Genomic DNA, 6,645 nt, shown 5'->3' on the forward strand with positions numbered 1-6,645 from the left:
TGCAGTCTGGCACTCGCCTAAGTTTGAAAAAATCCTACTGAGTGGAGAGCAATCCTCCCACTCGGGGGCTTAGCTGCAGTCAAGTACTCGCCTAAGTTCTCTCGCTTGGAGACTTAGCTGCAGTCCGGCACTCGCCTAAGTTTGAAAAAATCCTACCGAGTGGAGAGCAATCCTCCCACTCGGGGGCTTAGCTGCAGTCCAGTACTCGCCTAAGTATCTGAAAATCCTACCGAGTGGTGAGCTAGCCTCCCACTTGGAGGCTTAGCTGCAGTACAGTACTCGCCTAAGTACGAAACACATCTGAATCCTCAAGGACGACGAGGTGCAGGTCGACTGCCACCTTCTCCGTGAGAGCTTCGCCACAAATACAATGTGCACTCCATCCTGCTCTGCAGTAACGAGGTGCAGGTCGACTGCCACCTTTTCCTTGAGAGATTCGCACAAATACAATGTGCGCTCCGTCCTGCTCTGCAGTAGCAAGATGCAGGTCGACTACCACCTTCTCCTTCGGAGCTGCGCCACAAATACAAAATTTGTCTCGAATGAAGAACGATTCCCACTAGACAGGGGATTCATGAAGATATTTAACGATAACCAAGTTTAGATAAACCCTAAAGGTTCCGGACCACAGATCGAAGTGCTCGGGCTTTCAGCCCGAAAGAGTTTAACGGTTACAAAAACCACTCGGCATCCCGAGGCAAATTTAAGGTGAGGCATAAAAGTTTGTTCACTCCGCGGGAGGAGGACTAGCAGGCTCGACGAACTCGTCTAAGTCGACGTTGTCGGCGATCCGAGTGGCTGCAGCGATGAAAGTCTCCATAAAAGATCGAAAGTCATGCTTCTGGGTGTTGGCGACCTTGATTGCCTCTAGCTTATCTTGACGCACCTCCTTGCAATGGACGCGAACCAGAGACAGGGCCACATCAGCTCCACACCAGGCAGAAGATTTCTTCCACTCCTGCACTCGATCAGGGATTTCGTTAAGTCGAGTCATCAGGGACTCGAGATCATTCTGGGGCGTGGTCTCTGGCCAAAGTGCCGGGTCGATCCGCGACATGGCAACCTTCAGTCGAGCCAAGTAGTCCATGACACCATCGATGCGGGATTCCAGTCGGAGCAGATTCATGGCAGTTTCATCTTTTACGGGAGAATTGATTGGGTCCAAACCTGGCTCAATCCGCCCAGTCTCCTCCTCGAAGTTCTGGCAAAACTCTGCATTCATGATCCAAGGATAATTCAATTTTCGGACACTGAGTCGACATAAAAAAAACGGTCAAAACAAAAATGTGCACCTTCAAGCTTGATGAACAACTTCTTGGCAAGACTCCTCATGTAGCTCTCTAGATCGTCCCTCCTGCGAGCAATGCTTTCCATCTTCTCGCCCAGGATGAGTTTCTCCTTCTTCCAGCGCGAGCACTCCCTGTTGGCGTCATTCAGAGCAGACTTCAGCCTGGTATTCTCTTCTTCCAACTGGCCGATTGAAGCCAGTTTCTGTGCAGCTACGGTTTTGTCGTTAGCCTCCTTTCGAGCAGCATCCAAATCCTGGTCCTTCTTCGCCAGAGCTTCTCTCAGTTTTTCTACAAAGAAATGATGCCTGATTCAGAAAGAGCAGAAGGGTACTCAAGCCTAAGACAGACCAGTCGACAAATTCGTTTTACCAGTGCGTCGTCCTTGACCCCTTGCAGCTCTGTCTTGGCCAGCTCCAAGTCAAGGTTCAGTTGGATCTGCTGCTTCTCCAAGTCAGCAAAGCGAGCTCCAAGATCACAAGATTTCTGAAATCAAAGGGGAGAAGTTATTTTTACAGCGAAAAACAACAAAGTCAATAAGTACTAAGGCTACGGTCGACTGCCCGCAGTCCACCATAGCCTCGGGGACTACACCCAGTGGGTGCACTTTGCGTGCCCCCCACCGGTTCTGATCCCACTCGACCGGCCCGCCGGAGTCGAATGCATGGAGTAAAAAAAAGAGAAGAAGAGAGAAAGAACTCAGACCACAGGCGACTGCCAGCAGTCGACCGCGGTCTCGTGGACTACAACCAGATTGCACTTGGCGTGCCCCCACCGGTTCTGACCCCACTCAACCAGACCGAGTGGAAGAGACAAACTATCAGTTCGGTTTACACTCGACAAAATGCAAAGACTACAGTCGACTGCCCGCAGTCCACTGTAGTCTCGGGGACTACACCCAGTGGGTGCACTCAGCGTGCCCCCACTAATTCAAAGCCCCCACCGGTTCTGATCCCACTCGACCGGCCTGCCAGAGTCGAATGCAGGGAGTAAAAAAAGAGAAGAAGAGAGAAAGAACTCAGACCACAGTCGACTGCCAGCAGTCGACCGCGGTCTCGGGGACTACACCCATTGGGTGCACTTGGCGTGCCCCCACCGGTTCTGACCCCACTCGACCAGACCGAGTGGAAGAGACAAACTATCAGTTTGGTTTACACTCGACAAAATGCAAAGACTACAGTCGACTGCCCGCAGTCCACCGTAGTCTCGAGGACTACACCCAGTGGGTGCACTCAGCGTGCCCCCACTAATTCAAAGTTCAACCAACGCACCCAGTGGGTGTACTAACGTAAAGATCTTCGGAGCAAAGATTTTCGGAAAGAGTCTTCAGATATCATATCCTAACAGAACAAGCGGCGACCAACTAACCTGAACGTTGCTTTGGAGAGCCGAGCTGGCGTCGTAGGCAGCCTGACTGGCGTCCTGCACCATCTTCATCTTCTCCATCATGACGCCCGCCTGGCGTATCGTTTCCCTGGCAGCATTCACTTCGTCTTCTGGGACATGATGGGTCGCAAAAACCGAAGGTGAGTCGACAGGGGCCTGAGCAGTCGATGAAGAAGGCAAGGCACTCAACAGTGGCACGGCGAAGGTAACAGAACCCCGATTGGCGTCGCCAGTGTCCTGAATGACTGGTTCCGCCCTCGGCGTCGACTGTAGCGCCTCGCTTGCGGGAGCTTGCCTATTCTTCCTCGTCAAAGACCTCTCGTGCTCTTCATCATCATCGGGGAGGTCAATAATGTTGGGAGCTGTGCAAAGTTCAGTTGCCAAAATCACGAAACCCAATGATGCACATTGCAGTTGAATCTACTGAACAAAGACAGTATTGCAGAAATCGTACCCAGATTAGAAGTGGCCGCATCCTCCATCACCTCATCATCGTCCCTGTAAGCTGAGGTCCCGGAAGTGGCAGCGCTGACAGTTCCAAAGTTCGTCCAGTTAAAACAAGAAAAACAAACAGCGCGGAGCATCGAGTGAATAAAAAGAGAGACACTCACGCGGAAGCGACGGGGATATCAATCTTGATCTTCGGCAATGCCTTCCGAGTCTTCGGCTCTGCAACTTTGGGGTGCTTTGGTGCCTTCTCAGTCAGGGTTGGTGAAGAGATCTGAGGACGCTTCGAAGACTGACCAGCCTGAGCAGTTGCCTTTTCACGGGCGCTCGGTCGTTCTTGGTCAAGCTTGGATCACCTCTCCCTGCAAGGGGGCGACTCGACTTCTTCTCCGTCGCTTGAGTCGTCGCTTCCTCCATCCCCTTCACCGTCGGAAGTCCACATGCCACTGTCGCCGCCACTTGCCTCGCCTTCCAGAGCTTGCTCTTGCTCTCCGTTGGGCATTGAATACATTTCAATAATGGCTTGAAAGAAAGTAGGGAGAACAAAGTCAGTCGATGCAATATAGGCAGCTGCGCGAGTGAATTCAGATTACAAGCAAAAACTCAGAATCAGACCTCCTCTGGTGCATGAGACTGGTCGAATGGGAGAACTCTCCTGGCTCCCCTGGGGTTATCCTTGTTTCCGGTAATGCCCGACAACCACTTCTCCAGTGTGTCGTCATCGACCTCCTCCGGGTGAATCCGAGTGGAGTCTTCAAGACCCGAATACATCCACATCGGATGGTCTCGGGCTTGAAGAGGCTGGATGCGCCGCTGAAGGAAGACCTCCAAGAGATCCATACTGGTGACCCCGTCACGGATAAGCTGGACCACTCGACCGACCAGCACCCTCACCTGCGCCTTCTCCTCTAGGAGCACCTTCAAAGGGGAGGGTTTCCTCACTCGGTCCATGGTAAAGGGAGGGAGGCCAGTCGATTGCTCTGGCGTCGACTGGTCCTTACAGTAAAACCAGGTCGACTGCCATCCGCGGACTGAGTCGGGAAGAATCGGCTGGAAAAGAACTTTTCCCTCTCATCTGGATACCAAGACCCCCACACATCTGAATCAGTTGCGTCCTCTCGTCACTCGGATTAGCCTTTTTCACCGTCTGGGAGCGACAAGTGAAAATGTGCTTGAAAAGACCCTAGTGAGGCCGGCAACCCAGGAAGTTCTCACACAAAGATATGAAAGCGGCGAGATAAACGATTGTGTTGGGAGTAAAGTGGTGGAGTTGTGCCCCAAAGAAGTTCAGAAACCCACGAAAGAAAGGGTGAGGAGGCAAGGAAAATCCACGGTCGACGTGGGTGGCAAGAAGAACACGCTCATCCTCCCGAGGTTGCGGCTCAGATTCCTTCCCCGGAAGCCGCGCCGAGTCATAGGGGATCAGCCCCCCTTCGGCTAGGTCGTCGAGGTCTTCTTGGGTGATCCTCGAGTGGATCCAGTCGCCCTGGATCCAGCCCTTCGGTAGGCCGGTTCGCGAGGAGGATCCGCCCCGACTGGTCGCCTTCCCCTTCGACCTCGCCGTCGCCTTCTTTGCCCGCTCCAGAGCCACCGTCTTCTCCTTCCCCATCGTCACCGGCGAGACGCGTACAGAACGATGGCGCGAGGGCGAGAGCAAGCGCAGCGGAGGAGCATGAAGAGGAGAAGAGATAATGGGGACGCACTGTTCGGGAGACCCCGGTCCAACACCTTATATGAGGCCGCTTCCGAGTGGCTGACTAGTAGGCCCGGGCGGTTCTGTCAAATCCCGTAACAATCGCGCGTGCAATACATGGCGAAAAAGGTGGCACAGGGATCGAGGCGGCTCCGCTCTATCCCATCCGATTATTGCGGCCTTCCTCATCCTGTGCGCTTCCCAAAATTCGGATCCCAAGAAATCTGCAGGCAACGGAACAACCTGTCAGACCAAAGATCTCCTCCGCGCCGTCACTCGGAGCCTTTCAAGTAAAGAAACTCACTCGACAAAAACCTAAGAATGGATCAAGGTGATTGGAAAGGAAGTCGCTGCCGTCGCTCAGGTTCGTTGGTCCGAAACAAGAAATGCTCACGACATGAAAAATGAGTCAGAGAAGTGCTCAATCCCTTTCCCACTCAAACCTCGATCCATTCGGGGGCTAATGATGAAGCTATGTACCTAGGGTAGGGGCATGGACCTATCCAAACTGACCTACCCAAGGACATCTCCAGAAGAAATCATCTTTCAATCGACTTGGAGGTGTTCCACTCGATAGACTCGAAGATACTCGACCAAGAAGCAACCACTCGACCAAGACCAAACCACTCGACAGTCAGGAGACCTAAAGGCACTCCGCATGCTAACGGTCGGTTATTAAGTAGCTTTTATGGTCATCATAGCATAGCGTTACCAGTAACGCCCTGCCTTAATGTACATTGAATCCTTTGTAACGTGGGCTGGCTGGGGTCCTGGCACACTCTATATAAGCCACCCCCTCCTCCGAGACAAGGGTTCGCACGCCTGTAATTCACACACGCAAAATCCAGTCGACCGCCTCCGGGCTCCAAGACGTAGGGCTATTACTTCCTCCAAGAAGGGCCTGGACTCGTAAACCTTGCGTTCCTACAACTCCTCTATAGCTAAGAACTTGCCTCTCCATACTTACCCCCCTACACTACTGTCAGACTTAGAACCACGACACTTAGCTCAAGGGGAATAAGGTGAAGACGTGGTCTTTTGAGTTGAATCTCAGCCTCCCTAACGAGACGTACAGTTGTCACAGCAACTGGAACTGGTCCAACAAATCATTGTCTTCAACGAGCCACTGTTTCCATCCTTCCCATCTCTTTACTTTCAGATTGGTCCTTGTGAAGTCATTGCCTGTTTGCATTATCTATTTGTCTTCACCGTGTGACTGCTATTCTGATTAGCTTCATACTATCTTCCATCCTGATCTATACTGCCTAGCTGCTATGAGTCTTTGTGCTTTCATTTCTCTGAATACTTGACTATGGCTTGCTTAGTGTAGTCTACCTTCCGTTGCATGGTAATGGGTTTATCTCTATCGTTTGTCTTCGAAACTTCCATGTTTTGAAGGCTTTCATAAAAATCGCCTATTCACCCCCTCTAGTCGATCACTAGCACTTTCACCATTGACTAAGCCTCTTCCACGAGCAAAACCTGATCAGCAGCAAGGCTCCATGGGTGTTAGAATCATTACTGTGTAATCTAGATTATGGACTCTAGGTCAAGTGGGAGACTGAAGGAAATATGCCCTAGAGGCAATAATAAAGTTATTATTTATTTCCTTATATCATAATAAATGTTTATTATTCATGCTAGAATTGTATTAACCGGAAACATAATACACGTGTGAATACATAGACAAACAGAGTGTCACTAGTATGCCTCTACTTGACTAGCTCATTGATCAAAGTTGGTTAAGTTTCCTAACCATAGAGATGAGTTGTCATTTGATTAACGGGATCACATCATTAGGAGAATGATGTGATTGACATGACCCATTCCGTT

This window comes from Triticum dicoccoides, chromosome 3A (genome assembly GCF_002162155.2).
Source record: "Triticum dicoccoides isolate Atlit2015 ecotype Zavitan chromosome 3A, WEW_v2.0, whole genome shotgun sequence".
Taxonomy (NCBI): Eukaryota; Viridiplantae; Streptophyta; class Magnoliopsida; order Poales; family Poaceae; genus Triticum; species Triticum dicoccoides.